General features: G+C 42.7%; 1 long non-coding RNA gene across 4 annotated transcripts; it reads right to left on the bottom strand.

The window, feature by feature from the left end:
• Positions 1-3,891: 3,891 nt before the first annotated feature.
• On the bottom strand, positions 3,892-11,034 carry LOC128413812 (uncharacterized). Of its 4 annotated transcripts, XR_008330477.1 has the most exons (7): positions 10,638-11,034; positions 6,777-6,944; positions 6,544-6,611; positions 6,230-6,270; positions 4,690-4,784; positions 4,075-4,170; positions 3,892-3,979 (listed from the first exon to the last, which is right to left on the bottom strand). It is a non-coding gene; the product is annotated as an uncharacterized LOC128413812 (long non-coding RNA). The 4 variants fall into 4 exon arrangements; XR_008330476.1 differs by having other exon boundaries at positions 3,892-4,170; positions 10,697-11,033; XR_008330475.1 differs by having other exon boundaries at positions 3,892-4,170; positions 10,794-11,033.
• Positions 11,035-14,085: the final 3,051 nt, after the last annotated feature.

Here is a 14,085-nt window from a genome sequence, read left to right as displayed (position 1 = left end):
AGTTTACCCCTCACAGACTTACAATTCCTGTCATCCTTAACAAATTACAGTTCCCATGATTCTTAAGATGTGTGTGGAAAATGCACTTTAAATGCATGGTGTATATGCAACCTAGGTGAAGCAAACATTGCATTTTCTGATAGAATCATAGATTTGTGTGTAGTCCTGGTTTTAAGAAGTCAGAGCTGAAGACACAACAAGGTAGGTACAGGGTTTTGGAGCCTGTGTGGCTTCTGGACATTGTTGGACACCAGCTCTCATCAGCCCCTGCCAACATGGCCAATGGCCAAGGCTGATGGGTACTGGAATTGAAGAACATCTGAAGGGCTGCAGTTCCCGCTTTCCTGAGCTAAGGCAACAAGAAAGCTATGGCAAATAAGAGCTGGCAGATGGAACTGAGCAACAAAATGGCTTACCAATGTAACATCTTGATGTGACTGAAGAGTTAAAGCAGGTCATGGCTTTAAAAATACAGTGGTACCTCGGGTTAAGAACTTAGTTTGTTCTGGAGATCCGTTCTTAACCTGAAACTGTTCTTAACCTGAGGTACCTCTTTAGCTAATGGGGCCTCCCACTGCCTGAAGCAAAGTTCTTAACCCGAGGTACTATTTCTGGGTTAGCGGAGTCTGTAACCTGAACCGTCCGTAACCTGAAGTGTCTGTAACCCAATGTACCACTGTAGGACAAAGTGGAAGGTTACTGGATTCGCCTGATTACCTGACTCTCTTGCCAGAAGGGTTCTGGCAACTAGCTTGAAGGTCCTGCATTTCACTGTTGCATTCACCATAGTGCAATAGGAGAGGCTTATGTGCCTGCTGGTTTTAGGCTGTTTTGTGCCAATTCACACAAGAAGCTTGCCCCAAACCCTGCTTTGAAACATGAGTGGCTAACTGGCATAGGCGCTGGGAAACTGTGGTACTACTGGAGAGGAGGTGTCATGCGACTGGGTGTGAGCAGACTCATCTGAGGTGGGCAAATGTACTATTATGCACCCTAGGTTCATTCTTTAAGCTTTATTTGCTAGAAAGATAAGGCACTATTACATTGAAGAAATAGGAGCCCTCTGAGGATATCCTTCTCTCCTACAACTTTCCCAGTTGTTCCATTTTGGTGTGCATTATCTAATATGACTGACAGACTCTCAAAACCGGCTTCTACAGCAGTTTCTAATACCCGAAGCTGAAGGATGCACAGACAGAGCTGGCCCAACCTTCACTTTAATTACTTCTATAGCTATTGACAGTCTGAATCCCAACATTTCAGTTTTAAATTTTGGTTGCCACATGGAGTCAATTCTGATCTCTTGTCTCTTAGATCTCCAGGGTTTAGCTCTGTCCTTCTGTGCCCAGAGAGGGGATAAGATGCCTGTCATCTCAGCAGCAAAATAGTGCATCTAGGTTTAGGCTGATGCCATATTGAACTACTTGTTTCCTCATAGCTGACACCGATGTAAATCACTACAGTTCATTGACTTCAATGGATCTGTCAATCTTCCCAAGCTGGGAGCCTGGCCCTTGGAGTCTCATGAAAATCCAGTTGTCAAGCTATCTGCCAAGATGTTAATGTTGTTCATATTACCCCAAAGTGACAGGGAGGAATCAGAATTTAAAGCAATTGTTTGCCTTTCAAACGCCAGCCATTGTGATGCTTTATTTGCTGCCTGCATCTGGCTGCAAACAACTGCACAATAGATCAACAAGTTGGCACCTGGCATTAGGCCAGCACTATAAAACATTATGGTAGAGAGGAAGGGAGGAAAGCCTTTACAGCAAGCTTATTCTGCTGACTGCCTCATCACTACAGAAACCCTCAGCTTAGACTGGCTGGGCGCCATTAAAGCAAACAAGCAGTAATCAGACCCGCACCTTCCAAAAGTAGTTTTTTGTCTTTTTAGAAACCAGCTTGTGAGACTTTTGTTATGCAGATCTGCCACTGGAATGTTGTATTTGTTCAGGATCCAGGGCTTGACTCCACCCTTCTGATCTAGCTAATCCAGAACGCGGCAGCTAGACTGGTGACTGGGAGAGGCTGCTGAGACAGTAGAACACCGGTCCTGAAAGACCTTCATTGGCACCCAGTATGTTTCTGAGCACAATTCAAAGTGTTGGTGCTGACCTTTAAAGCCCTAAACAGCCTTGGCCCAGCATACCTGAAGGAGCATCTCCACCCCCAACATTCAGCCCGGACACTGAGGTCCAGCTCCAATGGCCTTCTGGTGTTCCTTCACTGTGATAAGTGAAGCTACAGGGAACCAGGCACAGGGCTTTCTCGGTAGTGGTGCCCACCCTGTGGAACACCCTCCCATCAAAGAGATCAAGAACTATGTGACATTTAGAAGACATCTGAAGGCAGCCCTGTTCAGGGAAGTTTTTAATGTTTGGTGTTTTATTGCTTTATTATTATTGTTATTATTGTTATTATTATTATTATTCTGTTGGGAGCCACCGAGAGTAGCTGGGGAAACCCAGCCAGGTGGGCGGGGTATAAATAATAAAGTATTATTATTATTATGGCTCCAGTTTATACAACAGTCTGTGAACCAGCCATCATGGGTTCAGAAGCCTCTGAGTGACTCTAACAGTCACTGTTACAAGTGATCACCACAGGGATGGAAAGCCTCATTTGAGCTAGGGCTGTGGGGCAGAACTTGTTCATCTCCCTTTTTGCAGCCGATAGACTTGATCCAAAACTCCTGAATTTGCTTGGAGATTGGAACACAATTCCTTGAATACACACCCCTCCAGATTTTGTGATAGTTTTGACCTGCAAAAAGTGCAGGCGAAAGGAAACACTGACATAAAAATGCATGCAGAATTCGTATTTTGCAGATGAATGCACTGGTCGTGTTTGTACGCAACCCTAAACCAAACTATGTTGTTGTTTAGTAATTTAGTCGTGTCTGACTCTTCATGACCCCATGGACCAGAGCACGCCAGGCACTCCTGTCTTCCACTGCCTCCCGCACTTTGGTCAAACTCATGTTAGTAGCTTCGAGAACACCGTCCAACTGTCGTCCCCTTCTCCTTGTGCCCTCCATCTTTCCCAACATCAGGGTCTTTTCCAGGGAGTCTTCTCTTCTCATGAGGAGGTGTCCAAAGTATTGGAGTCTCAGCTTCAGGATCTGTCCTTCCAGTGAGCACTCAGGGCTGATTTCCTTCAGAATGGATAGGTTTGATCTTCTTGCAGTCCATGGGACACTCAAGCGTCTCCTCCAGCACCATAATTCAAAAGCATCAATTCTTTGGTGATCAGCCTTCTTCATGGTCCAGTTCTCACTTCCATACATCACTTTTGGGAAAACCATAGCTTTAACTATATGGACCTTTGTCGGCAAGGTGATGTCTCTGCTTTTTAAGACGCTGTCTAGGTTTATCATCGCTTTTCTCCAAAGAAGCAGGCATCTTTTAATTTTGTGACTGCTGTCACCATCTGCAGTGATCATGGAGGCCAAGAAAGTAAAATCTCTAGTGCAAATGTACAAATGCACCCAAAGAAGGAGATCACAGCGTCTTGGTATCTCTTTGTGCTTTTGATGCCAGTGGAGTGCTGCAGCTAAGCCAAGGTATGGCTTAGCATGTCATCCAAACCCAAAATTGTGGTTTAATTCTCTCTCTTTTGAGCATGACCTACAGCCAAGATTTTTCCTATGGCTGCAGGTTGTGGTTGAGGAGGTGAGTCCTTTTGATATCTGATCCTGCAAATCAAACTTAAAGAGACCAACCACAAATACACTGCATTTATCTGCCTCAAAAAGGCAGGATTCATTTCTTATTCCTGAAAATTTTATCCAATTTCTTTTTTAAACTAAAAAAAGTTTTTTGTTTTTTTTTTTAAATTGTCTCCTTTTTAAAACAACAACAACACCAACACCCAACTTTTAAAGTTGGCTAGTACAAAAATCTGTGCCTTTATTTGCCTGAAATTTGGCATACTCCATCCACTCTGAAAGGCCTATTATGCCTGCAAATTCCACCCAATTCTGTCAAAAGACAAAAAGTGGTCAGGTTAGATGAGTGGAGTCCATCCAGAAGGCTCTTCCTTGAGAAGGCTGTAAGCTGAAGTTCAGATATTTACCACATGGGGCAGCCACATGCAGATCCTAGCAGATCCTGATTCATCAAGCAGCCAAGAAAGCTGGCAGGGTGGAATGCTGCAGGCTTGAAATGGAATCTGTGGGGAATTCAATAAGCATGGGAAGAAATATCATGCACAGGAACTATGATCAGTGCTGAGTACTGCTGAAGCCTGACCTGGAGCCTTTCATAGTCCTATTAGGTCATGGGGAAATAATGCCTGGGTGTGTAGAATTATGCTGGACCCTTCAAGGGCATCATAGCTCTGGGAACAGAGCCTTTTGCACTCTGGTTCTGAGTGGCTCAGCACATGGGGCAGCAAAGCAGAGTGCTAGGGGTCATTGGTTCTAGCCCTGAAATCCCCCATATGGAAGAAGAAAATAAAATGAAAATAGCCTAATAAACCATTCTCAAATTATTCTTCTGCTGAGCATGAAAATGAATATGCTTCTCTTTCATTCTGCTCACCCTGTTGCACAGGTATGATTCAAAATGATTCATGTATTTTTATTATTTTGAAAAAAAGAAGAAGAAGCAATAGTTGCTCCAGGCGCTATAACGGCTAATTAACTAGGAACTATTTCACTTTGACAAGTCCGTATGACGGGATACTCACTAATGGATACGTTCAAGGTGTTCTGTTCTTTTCCTCCCCTTCCTAGCCGTAGTAGAAAATAGTAATAATGGAAAATAGCAGCCACTTAACACTCCCTTAAAAAGAAAAAACAGCCTAGTTTTTAAATTAATTACAGATGCTCATACACAGAGCTAATGGGCATAGGAAGGCTTTTTTGTGCTTTTGCTTGAAGTCTCAGGTTTTGTGAATTACTAAGGCCATACAGAGGGGCAGATAAGACTATTCTAAGACTGGACAACACTGATATCTTCCAGCACTCAATGCTTTAAACAGGACTGAATTCCCTGTCAGGTTATCTGCTTCATACAGCTTTTCTGGATTTCAGCTCCTTATGCATGTATTTCTGTATCTGTGTCTGAGCTACACGGACAATTGTCTTTTCTAATTAATGATCTGTACATGAGTTAAGATACATCCACTATTTATTTGGTGTATTTTCTCTCCCTTATTTGGCTCATAGCACCCCCCCCCCCGTCTAAAGACCTGGGCAAAGGAACAATCCCTCAGCTGTTTTTATTATAGATATCTCTCATTATTACTGCTGGCACTTATGTTTGCTCTACTGGCAGGAGATATTAAGGAAGGTAAGGGGAGAAGCTGTTTCCTTGGTGTTTAGCTTAATTGCACATCTGTGTTTTCTGCTGGTGGCCGAACGACCTTGACTTAACTTCTAGCATTGTTCATCTCCTTTGAGCCATTATAGTTTACATGCTAAATCACCATGCTGTTATTTCTGATCATAGAGAGGGTGCTAATTTTGGTTTATATTACACACATCTGTCATGGATACTTTAGCTGAGATTCCTTCATTGCAGGAATAATTGGGTGCACTCTTCCCACCTTGGATCAAATCTATGCTTCCAGGTGTCATAAGAAAGCTGCAGAAATAGTGCAGGATAGTGCACACCCTGGAAATGATCTCTTTCAGCTTCTGCCTTCTGGAAGAAGGTACAGGGTTATAAAGACTAGGACTAGCCACCTGAGAAACAAGTTTCTATCCAAATGTGATTTTGGTTTTAAACACAGTGTAAGGTAGTCTCTATGGCAGTATATTGTATTTAATTATGGGGTATCAGAGTTTTTAGGGAGTTAACCAGGCTGGGATAGCTGGGATTGTTGGTTTTTGAATGTCTGATGTAGATTTTTTCAATTTCGTTGTTCTGTATGGGACAATGACAATAAAGATTATCGTATCGTATCAATTGGACTAGATGACCCTTGGGGTTCCTTCCATTTCTACAGTTCTATGATTCTGGGTGCTATCCCACACTTTCCAGTGCATTTCCCCATCACATTCCTTATCACAAAACACCTGATCTTTGAGTGTAGAGGGTCTGTTTTACAAAACTTCCCAATGTGCTATAATTGTGCAACCTGAATTTGCCAGGACATGATTGAATCCCACTTGAAAATAGCAACAGTCTGGAAGTGCCCCTCTTCTCACACCAGAAGCCCATGGGAAGTCCATAAGCAGAACATGAGTGCAACAGCAACTTCAGTTATTCCCAGAGTCCCTTACCTCTCTCTATCTTTTTCTTCTTCCTGTCTCTTGTCTCTTTCCTTGAAGAAGACTAGAAGAAGAGTTTGGATTTGATATCCTGCTTTATCACCACCCGAAGGAGTCTCAAAGCGGCTAAAAATCTCCTTCCCCTTCCTCCCCCACAACAAACACTCTGTGAGGTGAGAGGGGCTGAGAGACTTCAGAGAAGTGTGACTAGCCCAAGGTCACCCAGCAGCTGCATGTGGAGGAGCAGGGAAGTGAACCCGGTTCACCAGATTACAAGTCCACCGCTCTTAACCACTACACCACACTGACTCTTTAGGAAACACCACCTTCCTTCATAGGAAAAGGGCTTGCCTTTTCTTGCTCATGAAATTCTGCAAAGCATCATGCGCTTCCACTGTGAAGGTATAAATAATATTGGTCATAGGTGCCATATCTCAATAATGATGTATTTGATGCAGCCTCTAATACCATCACATACTGGATACAAAGCAAGAAATAAAAGAGCAGGACAAATGACATGAACTCACACAAAGCCTGTCCTCTGAAACGGGAGGCTTACCAATTGAATTCTCGCTGATTCCTTGGTGTCTTCAATCAAGATCACATTACTCGGTCAGAAGGTTACATGTGGTAATAGATGCAAGGAAAAGATGCAGTCAGGGTGACAGAAAATAGGATAAAGCTGTCTTGGAACCAGAAGTCAGAGGACTGATGGGGGCTTCTGTAACTAAATGGAGAGAGTGAATCTGTTTGGGGTATTAAGACTAGGACAGACAGCAAAACCAAGCTGCCTGGTTATTCTGTTATCTCTCTCTATAATAGACAGGTATTGATTGTCATCTCTTTGTCACACTCTTGCATCACAATGCAGCATAGATGAAATATATTCCTAGGACAGGACCATACCAATGCCGTGGTAAAGGCTATGCAGCCAGAAGTAGTGGCTTCCTTTTTCTTTGTCAACATGGGGCATGATGAAAATGCAAGCATCGTGAAACTGGAAGATGTTTCCTCTCCACCTTTGCTCAGTTAGCGTGGCAATGGGCTAACTGGTTTGATAAGCCCAGAAGATAGCTTCTCCTCTCAGGTTGGTATCTGCAGTTTTTTAAAAGGGTTTCATATGTTCAAAAATATAGGAAAGGTTCGCTATCTATGCCAGCATTCAATTGACGTTAGAGAGAAATTGAGTTGAGAAACAAGATTAAGGGTACATATTGATATAGGAATGTATTAGGTAAAATGTAAAAAAATATACAATAATAAGAGTACATTCATTTGTAAAAAAAACAAAAAAACAAGATTGACAGGAAGTCTGCAGTGTTGGTACAAATATTATTTTGAAATGGCTTTATGTCTTTGATTTTTCTTTTTTCTCTCTTTAGGTACATAAATTTGGTATATAAACTTTGTCTACATGTTGGAAATTATATTATAATATGCCCTGTAATGTAATATGATGATGTATACATATGTGGCATAAGAACGTGTGTGTGTGTGTGTGTGTGTATGTGTGTGTGTGTAGGGTTTCATATACTCGGTGAAGTGATTTCTTTTTAAAATAAGTTTAAAATTGCACTTGGTGCTGGGATCATACCAATTTTGCAACAGCATTTGGGTTCCTGTCTCTAGGCTTACGGCATTTTGAGTTCTGGCAGGTACCTCAACTTTATTATTAAGACGTGGCATGTAAATTCACCCAGACAAGCAATATTGGACTTTATCCCAGACTAGGAAGAGGGGCAGAGCAGGCTGACTATGTAGCCATAGTTAATATGCGGGTGTGATAGCTGGAGTGCTAAACCTTGTTAGAGGAAAAAAAGCAAGCCAAAAAAAGACCTTGGGGGGTGAGATGTGGATCTTCTTTTTTCAGCTTATTAAAATGGTGTCTGTTCTGGTTTGGCACCTGAGGCTGTTTGCTACTCTCTGTCTATGTGTGTGGGTCTGCATATGTGTGGATTTTTGAGAGGGTAAATGCACTTAAATATTGCAGAGCTTATAATTCTGTATGGACAGTAGCCATTAGTCATAAAGTCAGCCAACACATCTACAGGCACATCCACAAAATATAGTCCTTCCCCAAACTACCCATTTCTCAAGGGAATAAAACAGAATTATTGATACGGTGTTTACCAGCAAAAGAAGAGATATATATTTCTAGATACCTCATTGGACATTATTCAAGGCTGCGGAGATAATATATGTTTTTTTTAGAACAAGGCATGTAGCAGTGTCACTCAGCTAAGTTTCACTTATAGAATCCAGCTGCATAATGTAATCAAAGCTCAGCCTGAAGTATTCACCTTAAAAATAAAAAGAACGTTTTTATCAGTACCAAAAATGCCTTCCCTCATTTGGCAGTTTTTGGACACTCCTTCTGAAAATTTTCACTGATTTCTTTTTAAATTGCCCTCACTTGGCCTCACTTCCTATTCCTACATTTGATCTCGGTGCTGTCATCCAGTAGCCAAATCGGATGATTTATTTACTGGCACCTGGCAACAGCATCCCATCAGATGCAACATTGTGAGATCATCCTGATTTCTATATGATATTGCATGTGCTGCATTTTTGAAAATGATATAGTGAACCTTTTAAGCTGCAGAATGAAATAATGAATGTGATCATTGCCTCAGGGGTAGCAGGAAAGTTTCAGCATTATATTTTATAGTCAAGCTGCAAATATAGTTTTCTCAAGTGTTTGTTGAGTACTGTAGTACTCTTAAGGAGATCATATGAAATCAATTATTAGTTTAGTGGTGAAATACACAAACATGCACAAAAAGGCAAGGACAGCAAATGTAACCTTTGAGAATCACTGCCCCATTTGTTCAGAAGATGTATGAACATTTTCTACTAGTCTGCACTCAGGGACATAGTTCCTGAGAAGTCTAGAAGGGCCATCCATTATGAAGACCTTTATCAAGCATGCTAGTGTTTTTGCAGACAAATTAAGGAGCAATCATTTTGCCAACCAACAACTAGGGATGGGGATAAATTCAATTCAAGTTACCTTTATAAGCAAACCTACCCAATTTTCACTTTCCTAGGCAATACACAAACTGAAACACAGCCTTCCTTTGACATTTGCACTTCTCTGAATTTTTCAGAGCAGCTCCCCTGCCAAATAATGTGTATACTAAATTCATATACTAAGGTAAATAAAAATAGCATTGAAAAATGCATTACATAAGGTGAAATTGGACAAAGTCATAGATTAGGCAAAACTGCACACAAAAGATGTGGCTATTAGGAGAAATTTGCACTACAGTGCTGCTGAAATATTTTTCAGGATTTCTCGATTATCTAACAAAAGCTATTCTTCACCTGCCATATTATGTTCTGGGTCCACCCTTTACCTGCCATACTATGGCAAAGTTCCATTCCTGACCTGGCAATGTGCTCCAGCTCTATCTCAGAAAGACCCTACCCAGGGACTTAATAAAATAAATATAAAAGATTGAAAGTGTTTATGTGACTTCTTTCCAACAAGATAGTATCTCGCTCCTAGAGGAAGATCCTAAGCAGCTGCCAAGCACATGATTTTGCCTGGAAGGAGGAAATGAAGCAGGATAAAAATGTAAAGGTACCGTGACCGTTAGATCCAGTTGCGGATGGCTCTGAGGTTGCACATTCATCTCACTTTACTGGCCGAGGGAGCCGGTGTTTGTCCGCAGACAGCTTCCGGGTCTTGTGTCCAACATGACTGAGCCACCTCTGGTGAACCAGAGCAGCACACGGAAACACTGTTTACCTTCCTGCTGGAGTGGTACCTATTTATCTACTTGCACTTTGACGTGCTTCCAAACTGCTAGGTTGGCAGGAGCAGGGACCAAACAACGGGAGCTCACCCCACCGCGGGGATTCAAACTGCCGACCTTCTGATCGGCAAGTCCTAGGCTCAGTGGTTTAGACCACAGCGCCACCCACGTCCCCCCAGTGAAGCAGGATGTATATCCTAAAATGGTCTTGTAGCAAACTTCCACTGATCAGCAATAAGAATGGACAATTTTTGCTTTATTCATCCCTTGCACGCTGCTTGCAAATTTCTAAACCTTTTGATCAACTAAAAAAATAGTCCCTCTCTTACAACACTAGCATTTCGGGTCACCCAGTGGAGAAGAGGACTGCCAGTAGGTTTAAGACAAAGAGAAGTGCTACTCCACATGGTGCATTCAGTGGTACTTCGAGTTAAGAACTTAATTCGTTCTGGAGATCCGTTCTTAACCTGAAACTGTTAACCTGAGGTACCATTTTAGCTAATGGGGCCTCCCATTGACGCCGTGCCGCCACCGCATGATTTCTGTTCTCATCCTGAAGCAAAGTTCTTAACCTAAGGTACTATTTCTGGGTTAGTGGAATCTGTAACCTGAAGCGTCTGTAACCCGAGGTACCACTGTAATGTAATTAAGGAATTTAGTACTTCGAGAGTTTAAGATAGTCACCATCTTAACTGACTAATTCATAGTCTATTAAGAGCACCTAGTTCTTCATGGTTAAACTGAACTTCCATTTTCAGCCCTAGTATACTTGTAATATCGTTTGCTGGTAAGGACAAACAGCAAGTGATGTCCTTCACCTTGATGCCTGGCTTGTGAGCTTCCAGAAGAACCTGTTTGATCACTGTTGGGTTTGGAACTTGGTTTGAACTTTCACAGCAGTTCTTATGTTAAAGGAACAGCAGAATCCCTGATGCCATTAGGAGACCAAAGATGGTCAAATAACAGGAATAGTGACTTTGGAAAGAAGGTGTTAGGCTCAGAAGGATAATCTGCAGCAATGTGTCAAATCTGAGATGAAGAGGCCAAGATAAAATATGCCAGCAGAATCTTCTGGTTTTGTCGCTATGAGGATACAGGATGATGACATGACCTGTTGATCTCAGGAAAACACAGACCTCACAATGGCGGGTGAGAGAGATATTGAAATATTGAACTACCGAAAGGTCCCCCCTCAACAAGGACAAGTAGCCAGAGGTTGGGGAGGGAATCTTTCATAGCAATTGCCTCCTCCTCTGGGTGAGAGAACTGACTGCTGTGACAGAACTCTGAAGCTGCTACTTGACCCCAGTGTCCAAGTCCCATCATAGCCTGACCCATTTGTAAACTGGGAGGAGTAACCTACCTCAGAGGTTTGCTTGCAAAGGCAAAACAAATAAAGGTTGGAAAGCACCTCCCCAATTAAAATCCTTGTTTAGGGAAGCTTTTAATGTTTGATGCATTACTGTATTTTAATATTGTGTTGGAAGCCGCCCAGAGTGGCTGGGGAAACCCACCCAGATGGGTGGGGTATAAATAATAAATTATTATTATTATTATTATTCCATCAAGTAGCGTTGACATGTTCCATTTTTTGACCAGGGCCAACATTGGTGTGGCCAGGCACCTGTCCAAGACCCATGCTCCTGCAAGAGTCTCCTTCCTTCAATAATGCCGCTTGTGGGCCTGCCCCTTGTCTCTGGCTCATGAGGGAAATGGCGGGAGGGAGGAGCACAAGCAGCAGCCAATCGCAAGTGCTGCAAGAAGAAGTGGGGACTGGGTTACTTGACAGAACTGGATTTAACAAAGTAGAACACTGATCCGTTTTAAATGTATACATGGCCAACAGGATTCCACCACAACACTGATAAAAGCCAGTTCCCAAAGTTCCATCTGGTGGAGGCTGCCCTCAGCCATCAGCCAACGTCCTGCTTTCTTACTTACAACCAGGCTGGCACTGGCTGTCAGCTCCCTCCTCCTTAGTATAAAAGTCAGCAGGGAGGAGGATGGAGGCAAAAACAAGGATTAGCCTCTGATTTGCTGTGTTGTCACCTACTGTTGCCCTCCCTGCTTCCGCCCTACCAGTGCTCAGGACTACAATACCTCAAGGACCGCCTCTTTCCATGTGAACCTATCCGGTTCCTGAGATCATCTTATGAGGCCCTTCTTTGTGTGCCTCCTCCTTGCAAGGTCTGGAGGGTGGCAACACAACAATGAGCCTTCTCTGCAGTGGCTCCCCATCTGTGCAATGCTCTCCCCAGGAAAGTTTACCTGGCACCTTCATTATACACCTTTAGGTGCCAGGCAAAAGCGTTCCTTTTTAACCAGGCCTTTGGTTGATCTAATTGACATCCTATGCCCTTTTAAAATGTGGCTCTTTTTTTGGGAGGGGGGTTATTTGGTTGTTGTTTTTATTTTGATTGTATATATTGTGGTTTTGATGTTGATCTTTTCTGTGAACTGCCCTGAGACCTCTGGGTATAGGGCAGTATATAAATTCAAAAAAGAATAAGAATGCCAAATGGATACCACCCGCCACTGGCTCCATCATATTGTACCTTCAAAAGCACGCACCTCAGAGAGGTATTTCCTCACCTGTGTTCCTACAACATGCAGGCCCTCAATATTCACGCCCACCTCATTTGTCATAACAACAGGCATTTTGATAATGTGCTCCCAAAGTACTATGGGAATGTTACAGTGATTCTTTCTTTATAAATCAAAGTTATAATTAAAGGAGGGTGAGGGGGAATGGAAATGCCAAAGCAGAGCTCTTCGGCTGTTCATCAAAATTCTGCAAGATTCAGATTACAGGAACTCTTTATCAGTTCTTAAATTGCTCGCAACCCCTCACCTCATAGCCTGAGGGTGTACAATGTAAAAACGGAGAGAACATTCTCGGTGCATTTCCGTGCTCTTACACGGCATTTATAATAACAGAGGCGCGAGCAATCTTTATGTAAGAATATGCATTTTGTCTTGATGACTGGGGGCAGGTGAAGAATGTTACAGCTATGAATTTAAAGCATGCACACAATTCTGGAGTCTGCGGTGTCTGGATTACTAAACATCTCTAAGTGCCTTCGGGAAATGCATGGAGGTGGGGTTGCTGATGGCAGGGCCATTCATTTATTTTCAAAAATAGAAGGTGCCGTGGCAGACAAAAATAGTCATCCATCTTCCGCTCTATTCCAGCAGCAATGCCCTGAATTTGAGGCCAGAAGGCAAGGGCCATGGTCCAAAACACACATCCATGCCTGTAAATAAATGCATTTGAGTCAAAAGCCAGGATGCCTTCCTTTTTGCAATTGTTGCCCCTTGGAAAATATCAGGGAGTTTTATTTCTTAGTCCCAGATTATAAACATGGGGGGGGGGGGCAAGCCACCAGGATGCGTGTTGCCTCTCAGTATATAAGATGAATGTATGGCAGAGATGGTCAGGCACCAGGCTTGTGGGATCTATTTTGTTCCTTGCTAGAACCTTGGTGATCAGCATCAGATGGAAATGAGTGGCAACTGAGTGGCTGGTGGTACAGGAGGCACAAAATGGCGGCTCGAGGGATGGAGCCAGCTACCCCATGCTTCCCATGGGCCATGTACCAGGATAGCTATGAATACCAGAACCACTCTGCACACCTGCATTTCTGCAGGTGTGGAGGGAAATTTAGCCCACAAAAATGAACAAGCAATACTGCATAAAAACCTGGTCACAGACAAGGATTGTATATGTGGATTTTATACGCCCAAGTTCAGCCATGTGCAGATATTTCTTTTTCTTTTTCTCATGTTTTTACTTGGGACTGTGAAACAAGAGGTAGTCTGAAATGCTTGTGGAACTAGCACAATCACTCTGAGATTTACTGATGGATCCCAATTCATTTTCTGCCTATCCCAGGTCTACGGCTGCCAACCTATCAGAAAAAGAACAGCCCAGCTAGTATTATTCAGAGAAGTTTTTAATGTGTGAGATTTTAATCTTTTTAATCTTTGTTGGATTATTATTATTGCTGCTATTGCTTTTGGGACAGTTGCCTGTCAAGACCCTGAGGCCTCTCCCTTATGCTGAATAATAACACGTGGAACCATATCGTGTGCCACCTCAACCCGCTTCTC

Source organism: Podarcis raffonei, chromosome 5 (genome assembly GCF_027172205.1).
Source record: "Podarcis raffonei isolate rPodRaf1 chromosome 5, rPodRaf1.pri, whole genome shotgun sequence".
In the NCBI taxonomy this organism is placed as follows: Eukaryota; Metazoa; Chordata; class Lepidosauria; order Squamata; family Lacertidae; genus Podarcis; species Podarcis raffonei.
Note: the sequence above shows the minus strand (reverse complement) of the source record. Positions and strands in the feature narration are given on the sequence as shown.